A 15,185-nucleotide genomic window follows, 5' to 3' on the forward strand; every position below is an offset into this window, starting at 1 on the left:
GATAAAATCTTATGATAGAATACTACCGAGCAACAAAAAGGAACAAATTATTAATATATGCAAAAATTGAAATGAACTTCAAGGGAATGATGCCGAGGGAAAAATTTTAAAAAGCCAATCTCCGAAGATGAAGTAATTCATGATGATATTTACATATTATTCTTAAAATAACAAAACTGTGGAGATGGAGAACAGATTAGAAGTTGCCAAGGGTTAGACATGGGGGTAGAAAGTACAGCGGGGGATCTTTGTGAGGTTTTTGTGGTCCCAGTACAAATAATACAGCAATCTTGGTTTTAACCCCGAAAGATGTTTAAAAGCAATTCCTAATAAGAGGTGTCCAGATATTTAGCAATGGCAGCAGATTAGAGGTATAGCTACCCAACATGACAGCTTCAAAACAGATGGTACTAATTCAATGCATATGTTCATTTTTAAAAGGCCAATCACAACACTTAAATGGTATATATCTTAACGATATTATTCTAAGGATCCAGCTATACCAGATGGACTAGCAGGATTTTCTGTACATTCAATCTTATTTTAGACAGTAAATCTTATAATAAGACAGTTAAAAAAAGAAAAAGAAAAAAAAACAAACCAACTACAGTTGGATATTCTCATAGGAAGATGAGGTGAAAATATGTAGCAGCGGTTCAAAAGCTTAAGCAGTGGCACCTAAATTTGGCTGCACATTAGAATCATCTGAAGCACTTTTTAAAAACCCTCACACCAACAGTTGGTCATCCTAAACCAATAAAATCATTTTAAATCTCCTCAGACGATGCCATTGTCTAGCCAGAAGTGAGAACCAGCGGACTAAGCAGAAGGGGATGTTTCTACAAAGATTTCTTAACAATAAGTTCTTTCACCCAATCAGATTTACCTTCCTGCAAAGGGGTAAAGAAGGCTAGATGTTGTCCATACTTGCTTAGCTTTAATTAGCACTTGTGACTTGCCCAAAACCTAGATCATGTTTCCCCTAAATTTCATGTGATTTCCTAAGTTCTTCAAATCCAGGGCTAAGGGGTTTGCCAGGATGAGATTTTAAGTGCTCACACAGGGGAAGTCCCTGGCAAACCAGGACAGAGGTCACTCTACATTGAAATGTAAAGCATCCTAAATAACCCTGCCACTGCCCCCAGATACTTGTCTGTGCCAACCAGTGGAGAAAAGGCATTCTCCATTACTACCACGGCAAATGCTGCTCTACTTGCCTTGGCTACTCCCTATCTTTTCCAGGCGTCTCTCCCCTTCACCTGCTGGTGGACGCTTTGGCAGCTGACAATGCAGATATTTTCAAACTTTAAGGTGAATAAAAATCATCTGGGGCCTCCCTGGTGGCGCAGTGGTTGGGAGTCCGCCTGCCGATGCAGGGGATACGGGTTCGTGCCCCGGTCTGGGAGGATCCCATATGCCGCTGAGCGGCTGGGCCTGCGCGTCCGGAGCCTGTGCTCCGCAGCGGGAGAGGACACAACGGTGAGAGGCCCGCGTACCGCAAAAAAAAAAAGAAAAAAAAATCATCTGGAGGGCCAGTTATAACAGAGATCACTGAGCCCCACTAGAGTTGCTCATTCCATAGGGCTGGGACAGGGCCCTAAAACTTGAATATCTGACACATTATCAGGGGACGCTGGTAAAGCTGGTCAGGTTGTTACCGAATGCACGTTCGTGTGTCTGAAGCACAGTGAGGCCAAACAAACCGAAAGGTTGGAGTCTGGGGCAGAGAAAGGTTTATTGCAGGATCGAGCAAGGAGAGGGGTGGCCCGTGTTCCAAAAACCCTGAAATCTCCAAAGGATTTCAGCAAAGCATTTTTAAAGGCCACGTGAGGGAGGGACGTCCCAGGGAATGTGATCAGCTCGTGCACAATCATCTGACTGGCTGATGTTGAGGCCACAGGGCAGGTAACATTATCCATCCTTAGGTGCCAGAAGGTCTGGGGGCTGTGTGCTCATGATCATCGAAGAGTTAACTTCTTCCATTGGGTGGTGGTTTTTAGCATCTGAAAACTCAAGAAATATGTCTGAGATACTATTATCTGAGGACTTCAGAGAGGAACTACAGCAGAGGCTATGGAGGATGGGTCTGTCCTAGGAAGGCCCCATAGGGTACTGCTTGGTTACAAGGTGACCATACTTTGAGAACCACTGCTCTAGTGGCTTGGAATGTTAAAGTAATGGAAGAAGCCCTTCCCAGATCTAGATTCTAGTATCACCAGCTATTTTGGTGGGGGGAAGGGTAAGTTTTGTCCTTGCTTGGACTTCTTGTTCATTTATATCAAAGCCTATTTGAGGCAGTGCACTCGGCAGTCCTGCAGATCTGTCTTTGGCTTCAACAGTGTTTGGAATGAACAGACCCAGGGACGCTCCTTGCTCCAGCCCCCGACCACACTCCAACATTTCTTCCTGTCGCAACCTTTGGAATCAGCCACTCAGCTATCCTCAGCCTCCAGGACAGGCCAACACCGTTTTTGGAGCTTAGCTCCTTATCACTGATCAACCACGAGTTCCCAGGTTCGTCAGAATTATTCCATCGAGGTGGAGGCCGCCATCCACCGCCTGTTCAACATGCATCTGTGGACACTTACCTCTCTCTAAGCTTCTATTTCCGCAGCAACAGTGGGACTCTGGACAATGGGGGCCACATTTTTCGCCAACTGGCTGAAGAGAAGTGTGAGGGCGCCCAGCGACTCTTGAAAATGCAAAACAAGTGCTGCGGCCGCGCCCTCTTCCAGGATGCGCGGAAGCCTTCTCAAGATGAGTGGGGTAAAACCCAGGACACTGTGCAAGCCGCCATTCTTAGGGAGAAGAACCTGAACCAGGCACTATCGGATCTGCGCGCCCTGGGTCCTGCCCGCGCAGACTCTCACCTCTGTGACTTCCTGGAGAGCCGCTTCCTGGAGGAGCAGCTGAAACTCATCAAGAAGATGGGCAACCACCTGACCAACCTCCGCAGGCTGGCTTGTCCGCAGGCTGTGCTGGGCGAGTATCTTTTCCTGGAGAGCCGCTTCCTGGAGGAGCAGCTGAAACTCATCAAGAAGGTGGGCAACCACCTGACCAACCTCCGCAGGCTGGCTGGTCCGCAGGCTGTGCTGGGCGAGTATCTTTTCGAAAGGCTCACGCTCGAGCACAAACAGGAGTCTCTGAAGTCCAGCGGCCTCTGAGGAGCCCCTCTGGCGTCAGAGCTTCTGCCCGAAGCCCAGCTCTGCAGCCACTAGGCAGCTTTGTAACCGCCCTGGAGCACTCTCCCAAGCCTTGGACCAAATGGAAACAATAACGCTTTTTGCAGAAGGAAAAAAAAAGCCTATTTGAAACACAAACAGAATAAAGAGAAAAAAAGAAAAAATATATATATATATATATTCATGTTCTTTTAACATATGAATTGCCCCACTTTATCTGTGTGAAATATGTTTGTTCCCGTTATTGGGCTGGTTCTCAAGCTTTGCTGCTCGTATGAATTACCTAAAGAGCTCTTTTTTTTTTTAGTATTAAATATTTTTTTAATTAGTTTCTGCTTTATAACAAACTGAATCAGTTATACATATACATCTGTTCCCATATCCCTTTCCCTAAAGAGCTTTTAAGAGAAACTTTGGTGTCTGGGTCCCAGCCCCAGAGATTTTGATTCAGTAGGTCTAGGGAGGAGCCTGGGCACGGGGAGGTCTCAGAGTTCCCCAGGTGATTCTAATATGCAGCAACTTTGTGAACCACCTCTTGGCTTCAATCCAGCTAGTGATCAGATATTAAATCTAAGACACATGGGCTAGTGCGTGAGCTCTGCTGCTAGGCGTGTTCCATTTTCTTCCTCCTGGAAGATTCGTGCCAGGGAAAATGATTGATAGTTGTGTTACTTCTCTGAAATGGATAGAAATTTCCAATTAGCGTGAACAGGGGAGGGTGAATGGGTGAATGCAATAAGGTGTATCATTTATGTATTTCCCTATGTGTATGGCTAGAAGCTTTTGCAACTGACGTCTGCCCTACTTTTCATGCGAATGGTAGTGCTTGTCCTCCTAATGCAGCTGTAAACTTTATAAGCCCATAGGTAGACAGCATCACAAAATATTTACCCCTCCCCACTGGCCCACTCTCAAGCTTCACTCCCCTTCCCCAATACACAAATGTACATCAGTGTGCTTGAGACCATCAACATACTGACCATCAATTCTTCTACTTTGCAGCTTCCCTCTTATCAGGAGGTGTCAGCATTTAGTGCCCAGAGGAGGCATTTCCAGTCATCTCAGCTTAGAGGTCAAATATCCAAATATCCAAAGTAAAAAAGGTTAAAGAAAAGAAGAAGAAGAAGAAAGCAAGGAAGAAAAGAAGGAAACAATTTTCTTATCTCATAGTAATAAGGCAGTTTTCCTTAAAAAAAAATAAAGACTTAAGCCTTAAATTCTCTTTCCTAATCAAAATGTGCTTTTCCGTCTTTAGACTATTCCTCTTATATCCTGTATTATTCATGATGTTTAATTCTTGAAATAGCACATGGCTGAAAACAGAAGCTAACCTCTTGTCCACTATGAATTAAATCTTCTTTTCCTAGGACCCGTCTACAATGTAGTTTGGGGTTTGCCAACATAATTATTTTCTCTGAAATAAGGTACAGCATTTTGCCTTTTCAATATATAGTTATACAATACATTGTTAACACAACATAGTTAATATAGTCAATACAACTATAACACACATGATATGATGCCACTTTGGTGATTTTCTTCATCCATGTAATTCTGAAATTTGACAGTATAGTTTTCATATTCTAATGAGCTGAGTATTACCTTTGCAAGGCTAGAAAAATAAAATAAATTCATAATATTCTTGTGTGGTTTGCCCCTGGGGTGGATTACCATAATGGGGGCATATTTGAGCCTTTCTCCAAGTCATTAAAAAACCTCCAGCGAGTAGCCCCTTGTCCTCTCCAGGAAACTGCGGGAAGGTATCTTTAATCACAATAATCCTGGGGGGAGAAATCTCGGAAATAAGACATCTGCTTCTGTGCCTTGTTGTTTTGCAGAATAGCAATGATTGCTTTAGCAGCTTCTATTGCCATATGTGTATAGTAAGTAAATGAACATAAAATTGAATGAACGCATAAAAGAAGGATAAACCCACCCAGTTTAACAAATCCACTCTCTCACCTGCTGTGCCCTGAAACGTGAAAGAAAGAATCACGGGATCATAAGGATTCATAAAGTAACAGTCTCTGTTAACAATATTGACAGGAGGTATAAGGATGATTTGTCTGATGTGGGACCAACAGCTTAACTGCTTAATTCTTTTTTTTAAGGGCAAATCATTCATTTATTGTTTAAAGATTGCAAGACAACATCTGAATTTTTGTAGCACAATTTAAATGTTTTACTTTTTTGATAAAGCAGAGTATAATAGAAAAACAATTAGTTTCCAGTAATATCTATATTTCTATTCAGAATTAAGTCTTCCACAGACGTGTAACCTGGAAACAAAAGCCTGTTCCAATAAGCAAAGCTTCAACAGAGCGGCTACTTTTCGGGCCAGGGAAAGGTTCATCCCTATAGGATGATGATGTGCTGTGTAAAATGGCTGCAAGGTCACAGCCTTGAGGGCGTTGGAAGTCTGTTATCCTATTCCACATTAAGTAGTTTGGTGAACTTCAAACGACCATTCGTCTGCAACCAAGCTGCCAACCTTTAACTGATATTTCAAACAGGTAAAAAATAAATGAAAAGAAATCCTTACACTGATGTTCCTCGATTTACACTGTTAAATGGTTCATTAACATGTAATTCTGGCTAAGAATTACATTTGAGACTCCTTGCTCAGATTTTGGTTAACAGTACTAATCTTTAGAAATTCAAGTTCTTATTAATCAATAATTTGTCAGCTAGGATACATTCAGGCATCAGCTGCAACTACAGAATAGGTGCACTGCCTCAGCGCTTTGGAAAGACATAATCTACAACACTACTAGCAGACAAAATATCTGTTACTAGACAGCATATGTGCAGTACAGCAAGACAAAAACGTATATTCATATGTGCCGCGGACCAGCCGGAGAAAGAGGATTTCTCCGCCCAGGGTCAGAAGGGACGGGATAAGGAACTGAAGTAGCACCGACGAATGGGGTCAGAAGGACCAAGACAACTGATGGTTGCAAGGCAAGTTTTATTATGCTACGGTTGCAGATTATATAGACTAGAAATGGAAGGTTGCCAGATGGTGGTTTACATTATCTATAGACTGTCTTGGCTCAAGGTTAACTTCCCTGGGAGAAAACCCATAAGCCCAGAATCATCCAAAATAACCTGCATGTGCAAGGGGGAGACAGCTTTGCTTGTCTCATTTTACATTCTTTCTGATTTCTGGGCCCTGGTGATTTATCTCCCATGGAATGGAACAAGGAAGGGAACAAGTAGGGACAGTCCCTTCGAGCAGCGGCGGCATGCCTGGCATGTCCATAGCCTGATCTCAAGGCTGACTGTTTCCCTCAGTTCCCCCTTTTTTATTTTTTAATTTTTGCTGCAAAATAATTCCATGAAGCGTAGTGCCGAGAGTAGTATATTGTTGCATGAGGATACGAAACAGACATGAGAAGATTATTATCAAAAATAGGCAAATTATGGCCAGGGTAATAAATCCTGACAACCCTCCAGTAATCCACGACTGAGGGTTTAACCACTTTAAATGGTCCAGTAAAGTTTTAATTACATCTTCTTGCCAAATATCATCAAGATGTGCATTTTGCATATCCTGAATTTCAGCATTTAATTTCTTAAGGTCAAGACTAATATTATTATCTGACCAAACACTCAGCAGATGCATTTTTACTTTTTCCCATTCCCAAATACAGTCATTGTACTTGTAAGGAGTAACACAAATCCATGTATACTTTTCATGACAAGCTAAACGCATCCTCAATTTTAATGCTGCCATCTGATCTCCAATCCCCCAAATTGCGTTTTTAAATTCATCTAACTTGTTATTCATCTGTAAATCTATGTGACTTTGTAAAGATAAAGCAAGACTGGTATTTTGAGATAATTGATTAGCAAAGTGAGCATGATTAATACTCTGTGAAAGAGCAAGACAGGCAGTAGCCGCGGTAGCAGACAGAGCAGCCAAGGCAAGTAAACTTACTATTAGCCACCCAATAAAGCGTCTCCTTCTCTGCAAGGCTTTAGAGAGTTCCACCCATGCCTGTACTCCAGTATCTTCCTACCAAGGTTCTCTCAGATGTACAGGCACCATAACATATATGGGTTACTTTAGCATAAGCACAGATTGTGTTCCTGCAGAAGGGAACATACAACTGTAAAAATACAATGAACACAGCTAATATTATATCCTCCTTTGGAAGAATTACCAATGCTAATAGAACCAATCAAAAGTGTATATGGAGGAGCAACACAAGTTATAATAGGTGTATTGGAATAAGTTAGAGCTAGTTTCCATATACCCCAGTTCTTTTGAAATGCGATAAACCTATCTATGACGGGAAACAAGAGATAAGAATTTACCCCTTGGTATAATCTATAGTACACCATATTTGGTTATTATTCCAAGATGCATTGCAACATTCAAAATTGGATCCAGGAAAGTTAATGGTCATAAAAGGAGGAAATTGATTTTTTGATTTTCTCTTTTTTTTTTTTTTTTTTTTTTTTTGCGGTAGGCGGGCCTCTCACCGTTGTGGCCTCTCCCCTTGCGGAGCACAGGCTCCGGAAGCGCAGGCTCAGCGGCCATGGCTCACGGGCCCAGCCGCTCCGCGGCACGCGGGATCCCCCCAGACCGGGGCACGAACCCGTGTCCCCTGCACCGGCAGGCGGACCCCCAACGACTGCGCCACCAGGGAAGCCCTGATTTTCTTTTAAAAATAGTAACCATATGTCCAGCCATAAGTATCCCTTGTCCTCCAAGTAAACGCTTCATACACAAATAATTTCCTGAATCTTCACCTGTAACCTTGGCTATAGTAATAGCGGAATCCCTAAGTGGTGAGGCGTATGAGATTTGACCTCTAATATTAATAGGTTGCCCATTTTTATAGCAAATGATGGTATCCTTAAGATCCTCTCGTCGGCTGGTAGCCGGGCATGTAAGAGTAATGTTGGTTCCTGTAAAACGAAGGATGCCTGGAGAGCCTGACAAACTAATTGATTGATCCGTTCCCTCATAAACATCTGTATGCTCATAACTAATAGCCTTTACACATCCAGTTTCCAGATTCAATGGGCTAAGACAGACAGGATAGGTACTAAACCAGTTAGTATAATTTACAGACATATTGATTTGTTTCATATTCCCAATAAGAGGCCCATAAACAGTATCATTGTAAAATACAGGAAACTCTGCTTCAGACCAAGATATGGGTTTTAATAGTGGAGGATCAGGTACATAGGCCCAGTAAGTTGCTGCATTAACAGAGGGAACACATGAAATGGTTGCCAACATAGCCAAAAATAAAGTCACAGGTGTAACAGGATTATTCTGTTGTTTCACTAACTCTAGAGCTCGTGAAAGCAATTGTTTAATTTGTCCCCAAGTTGGAACATCACTCCTTTGAGTCGTCCTGGCAAGTGGTCTCCTCTTCTTCTTCTTTTGCTGAATCAACACTGTCAAATTTTCGGGAGAGATGCAGAGCTTCTTCATCTTCTGAACTAGTTGTGAGCTGTGGCGAGCCATCTATTTGCTTGACTAAGCAAGCGCTCAGGAAGCCAGAGAGGTCCAGGAGCTGATCTGGGAAATATACACACGTGACCACGTCCCCAAATCAACACAGGATCAGGACCACGCCAAGTGCTGGTTAGCGGATCTTTCCCGAGGACCTCCAGAGACTGAAAGGCCAATCTTGGCTCAGCCACCAACCTTTCCCCTGTCAACAGTGAGAAAATTTAAAATAAACAGAGCATGATTTATAAGGTTATGTAGTGTTGTTCTATATAATTCCCCCATTTTTATTTTTTCAATAGTTAGCTTTAAAGATCTATTTGCACGTTGTATAATACCTTGTCCTTGAGGGTTACGTGGAATGCCTGTAATATTGGTAATTTGTAATGAATTACAAAATGTTGCAAAGCAACACTAGTGTAAGTGCGCCCATTGTCTGTTTTAATAATTTTGGGAAGGTTCATGAAAGCAAAACAGTGTAATAAATGAGTGATGACATGTTTAGTAGCTTCTCGGGTCTGTGCTGTAGCACAGAGGAAACCAGAATAAGTATCAATAGTGACATGAACAAACTGTAATTTCCCAAAAGACGGGATATGAGTAACATCCATTTGCCATAAATGACTAGGTAATAATCCACGAGGATTAACACCATAATGTGGAACAGGAAGGTGAGGTAAGCACTGTGGGCATTGCTTAACAATTTGTCAGGGCAGCTTCACGAGTAAGGGAAAATTGTTTGCGTAATGTAGCTGCCGACTGATGGTGTAAAGCATGCGATTGTTGTGCTGCTTGTGAAGCAGTTTGATCATAACTTACCATAATATGAGGGTGTCCAGGACATGGACCATGAGTATCAACAGTATGAAGATAATGAATGCAATACCTTAGCCATTCTTGACAGCATGACGAACGGAAAGGAGGAGGACGGTAAATTGGGATATGTCCTGCTTTAGGGAAAAGAGATTGAGGAGGAAGAGTAACTTTAACTTTATTTTTGGGAGGAAAATGCACAGGATAAAGATCACGTTTAGATCGAGTTAAAACATCTGCAGTCCCATTCATTTTAGACAATGGACCAGACAAGTTAGAATGAGCACGGATATGCAGAGCTGCAACAGGACCATCGTGGGAACGAATAAGCTGTTGAAGCAAACGAAAAGACAATGATAATTCAGGGTCATTAGTATATCCTCTGGTCGCAGTCTCCAGAAGAAATAATAAGCTAATAAGATATTTACTATCAGAAAACAAATGAAAAGATATAGAAGGCAAATGTTTAAAAGCCATAATGACAGCAAACAGTTCAACACGTTGAGCTGAAGTCAAGGAAGTTTGTTTAATGAGTTTTGTTCCATCGTCAATGATTACAGTAGCCACTCCTGAAGAAGAACCGTCTGTAAAAAACCAAAGGTACATGAGGAATAGGCTGTTGCGTAATTATAGAAGGAAAGATATAAGAGTTAAGTTTGCTGAATTGGATCAATTTATCAGCAGGCTAATGGCATTCCAAGGTACCTGAAAATCCTGCAAGAACAAGACCCCATTCATTACTATGTTGAAAAAGCCAATTTTGTTGACTAACTGAATAAGGGATAATAATTTGAGAAGGTTCTAGACCTATAAGTTGTAAGCATCTAGTTCTACCTTGCATTATTAACTTAATAATAAGTTCATAATAAGGGTTAATAACTTTAGAGGATGGAGTTTTCATATGAATCCATTCAATAATTCCACCAGTTTGCCATAAGATGGCAGTAGGCACATGAGGTGTTGGACAAACAACTAAAGACATGGGCAGGTGAGTATGTATTCGAGTTAACTGTGCAGAGCTGATAGCTCTATTAACTATTTGGGAAGCTTGGAATCCTCTGGAGTCATAGAGCGTGAAGTAGAAGGATCTGAGTCACCTTTAAGAATATCAAGTAAAGGCTCTAACTGAGCAGTAGGAAGTTCTAAGGAAGGCCTTAGCCAATTAATATCTCCAAGTAATTTTTGAAAATCATTTCATGTTTTTAAATTATCAACTCGAATTTGCAGTTTTTGAGGCCTAATGGTAGAGTTATCAATATATTTTCCCAAATAGAAAAATGGAGATTGTCTTTGAATTTTTTCTGAGGCAATGACCAAGCCAAATGATTGTAAGGATTGTTGTAAAAATTGAGAAGCAGTCTCTAATCAAGAAATATTGTCAGTGGCTAAAAGTATGTCATCCATATAATGTATGAGATATAACGTTGGAAACCTTTTTCTCACAGGAGTTAAGTCCTGAGCCACATATATTTGGCATAATGTAGGACTATTTGCCATGCCCTGAGGCAATACTTTCCATTGACATCTCCTCATGGGTTCCTTAAAGTTTAAGGAAGGCAAGCTAAAAGCAAAATGTTTTCTATCTTCAGGAAACAAAGGAATAGTGAAAAAACAATCTTTAAATCTATAACTAAAAGATGATAACTGTGTGGTATGGCTGTTGGAGAGGGTAGGCCTAGTTGAAGAGCTCCCATTATTAGCATAGTTTTATTAACAGCTCTTAGACCCTGTAATAACCTCTATTTTCCAGACTTTTTCTTGATAATAAAAATAGGAGTATTCCAAGGACTATTGGAAATTTCTAAATGCCCAAATTGTTCCAGTACTAATTGTTCTGCAGCTTCTAATTTCTCCTTTGTGAGGGGCCATTGGTCCACCCATACAGGGTCATCACTCAGCCAAGTAATTGGACGAGCAGTGAGTGGAGGAGAATCCAAGGCCCCTAAGAAAAACCCAAACCTTGTCTATCACTTTTTATTTTCACATCAATAGGATAGACAGTTCCTTTTTGATTTGTTCCCAGCCCTTTTGTGGGAAGAAATCCTTGATCCAACACCATATTAGAGACGTGAGAATTTGGACTATAAAGTAATACTCCCATTTCTTTTCATATATCTTGGCCCAAGAGGTTTAAAGGCAGCCCAGGCAAAACATAAGGCTGGAAGTATCCTGAATGGCCCTCACTATCTTGCCATAATAATAACTGACTACCTTGCATAGGAGAACTCTGTCCTATTCCTTGAAGTTCTGTAATAATAGGACTAACGGGCCAATGTTTAGGCCAGTGCATCTGCGTCATAACAGAGACATCAGCTCCAGTGTCTAACAAACCTGAACAAACCTTTCCATTCATGGTTCATTTCATTTCTGGACGTTCTTTCCCTATCTTCTGAATCCAGTAGGCAGCACTAGATGATCCAAAAGCCTTTGTTTCTCTCTTTTGATGTTGTAAAATTTGTCCATGAGGTACAAAGGGCAAAAGTAGCAATTGTGGAATTTTATCACGAGGAGAAATCGTTATTATATTTTTAATAGTTTGTGCCATGATTTTTATTTCTCCTTCGTACTCAGAGTCTATGAGTCCTGGCATAATAGTTAAACCCTTCATGGCGACACTACTTCTTCCCAATAACAGTCCAATCAAACCCTTGGGTAAAGGTCCATAGATGCCCATAGAGAGGGCCTGAGGACCCATTGCAGGAGTTAATACATATCGGGCGGAGGTACTGAGGTCCAGGCCTGTGCTTCCTGCTGTTGCTCTGGAGAGCGAAGATATTGTATGTTTTTGTTTTTGGTTAATGTCTGATTGATAGTTTGAGGAGGATACGCAGACGTTGCCCCTATTATTTGTTGGGGCCGGGGAAGGCCCCGGGAGGAGTTTCCCGACAGTGGTGTCCCATCCCTGTGGGCCACTGAGTGACAATCTCGTGCCCAACGTTTTCCCCTATTGCATTTAGGGCATAAACCAGGGATTTTCGGACCATCTGGAGGTTTTTGAGTAGGGAAGGAAGGAGCAGGGTTACAATGAAAAAATCCACATTCTCCAGCAAAATGACCTGCCTTTCCACATTGAAAACTAGTCTTTGTTCTCTTTTGATTGTTTTTAAACCCCACTTTAGTTAATGCTGCAGCCATAGCAGCACCCTGTATATAAGCAGGCCCAATGTCTGCACAAAGGCGAATATAATCCTCCAGTGTTCCCCGTTTTCTCCAAGGTCGAATCGCAGCCTGACCTGCATTATTAGCATTTTCAAAAGCAAGTTGCTTAACTACAATTGTACCAGTGAGTCCATCCACAATGAGTCTCCCCACCGCCTGTAACAATCTATCTACAAAATCAGCATATGGTTCATCAGGTCCCTGTCTCATTTTTGAAAGATCCTCAGTTTTGTGTGTAGAAGGTAATTTCCTCCAGGCTTGTAATGCCAAATGATTTATTTGAGGATAAGCAACAAAGGTATAAGTTAATTGATCTTGTAAAGAAATATATGGTCCTTCCCCAATCAGCATATGATAATCCACTGGAATATCATGGGTAGCATTCTTTTCTGCTTGTTCAACAGCCCGTTCATAAAAATCAAACTTCCATATTAAATAATCTCCACCATTTAAACAAGCTCGTGCAATAGACTTCCAATCAGCGGGGGAAAGAGCTTCTCCTGCAATAGTGTCAACCATAGCAGTAGTAAAAGGAGCAGTGAGTGGGCCCATATTGAGCACAAGCAGATTTTAAATCTTTCAAAACTTTAAAAGGAAGAGCCTGATGCTCCCTAATAGCCTGTTGAGGATGATTAGGATCAGGTCTTTCTATGACAGGACAACAGAAAATAGGATCTTCTCCTCGTTTTATTGCTGCTTATACAGCACGTTGCAAGAGACTGAGCATTTTTACAGATGTAGATTTTTGAGGAAGACAGTCCTTACTAATTTGCAGCTTTTTCACTGACTTATCTGTCATAGCCATTAGAAAATCATCCTCAGGATGATTCTCTCTTTTATGTTTTTTTTTCTCTCTCTTTTATGTTTAAAAGCCTCATCGGTTAAGTTAAAATGTTCCTCTTCATCTGAAATATTTAAATTAATTAGCTCTTTCGGTTTAGGAAGTGGCGACACAGTAGCTGATAACACAGTCTTGTCTTCTGTCAGAGGCTTATGTTTTTCTGACTTTACATTCAAATCAACACTATCATGAGAAGAACCTAAACATATTTTTATCAGATTCCACAAACTAAATGTAACAACAGCAGTATGAGTAGGCCCTCGAGACTCATAATAATTTTTTAAATCTTCTCCAACTTTCTGCCAGATTTCTATGTCACAGAGCCGCCATCAGGAAACCAGGGAGATACATCATGGATATGCTGCAAAAATTCAGTCAACTGTGAGGTAGAAACTTTATTACCCCGAGCTATAAGCATCGAAAGTAAAACCTGAGCAAATAATTCACGCTCCTTTGAGCCCTTTTGCCCCATCTTATTTTACTTCTGACTGTTGCCTTATGCCTCTATTAGTTTCACTTTTACTCGTGGCCACACATATTTTGCATAAGGGTTCTCTTACCTGCACTTTCTTTTCCTTTTAATTGCCTTCATGCTTCAGGTCCCTGTTCGGGCACCACTTGCCATGGACCAGCCTCAGAAAGAGGATTTCACCACCCAGGGTCAGAAGGGACGGGGTAAGGAACTGAAGTAGCACCGACGAATGGGGTCAGAAGGAACAAGACAACTGATGGTTGCAAGGTAAGTTTTATTATGCTACAGGTGCAGATTATATAGACTAGAAAAGGGAAGGTTGCCAGACGGTGGTTTACATTATCTAATGACTGTCTCGGCTCAAGGTTAACTTCCCTGGGAGAAAACCCATAAACCCAGAATCATCCAAAATAACCTGCATGTGCAGGGAGGAGACAGCTTTGCTTGTCTCATTTTACTTTCTTTCTGATTTCTGGGCCCTGGTGATTTATCTCCCATGGAATGGAACAAGGAGGGGAACAAGTAGGGACAGTCCCTTCGAGCAGCAGCGGCATGCCTGGCATGTCCGAAGGTGCTCTCAAGGCTGACTGCTTCCCACACATATGTTGGCTTGTTTAAGCCTCAAGCCCTCGATCCTTTGTTGAAATACAATAATTTCATTCCTATGGTTTTCAATACCAAAAACTCAACCTCCAGGAGGGTTAAAGTCTAATTTGTACTCCAAACCAAGTAGCAGTGCAGTTCGCTACTACTGAGGCTGAATCCATAAAGACTTCAAGACCACGACCAGAAGACAAGTTATTATATATAATACCCTAGAAGGCCTGAAACATAATTATCATATACATAGCTGGTCCTTCAGAACTTTTTACCTATAACATGTTTTTGGATGAAAGTTATTTAATGTACTGGAGATAACTGTGAATTACTGATCAAATATTTGAATACTTATACTTACCTGGAATTTCATTTCTGCTGAAAGAAAAAGGAAGAACAGGACTCACCTAAAAAAAAACAAACTTTAGAAATGAAAGTAAACATCTTATCACACACTATCACTTTTGGAAGCAGCATAGAGGGGCAGTCAACAGTAAAACACTGGTGAAATAGGACAAAACTCTAGGCCAAAAATCCATTATTATTATCATCAGTGACAGTACCACAACTGTGCCCTTCATAATTAATAAGCACTCCTAAGAGTCTTCATTTGGCACCAGATGATGTGTTTAAGAGAAACACTCTGGGAGG

The 15,185-nt window shown here is 41.3% G+C and overlaps 1 pseudogene across 1 annotated transcript; it reads left to right on the forward strand.

Moving 5' to 3' along the window:
* Positions 1-386: 386 nt before the first annotated feature.
* Positions 387-4,031, forward strand: LOC308610913 (ferritin light chain-like; annotated as a pseudogene). Its single transcript has 3 exons — positions 387-407; positions 2,515-3,041; positions 4,026-4,031. The product of its transcript is annotated as a ferritin light chain-like (transcript).
* The last annotated feature ends 11,154 nt before the right edge of the window (positions 4,032-15,185 follow it).

This window comes from Mesoplodon bidens, assembly GCF_964165515.1.
Source record: "Mesoplodon bidens genome assembly, contig: HAP1_SCAFFOLD_96, whole genome shotgun sequence".
Classification (NCBI taxonomy): Eukaryota; Metazoa; Chordata; class Mammalia; order Artiodactyla; family Ziphiidae; genus Mesoplodon; species Mesoplodon bidens.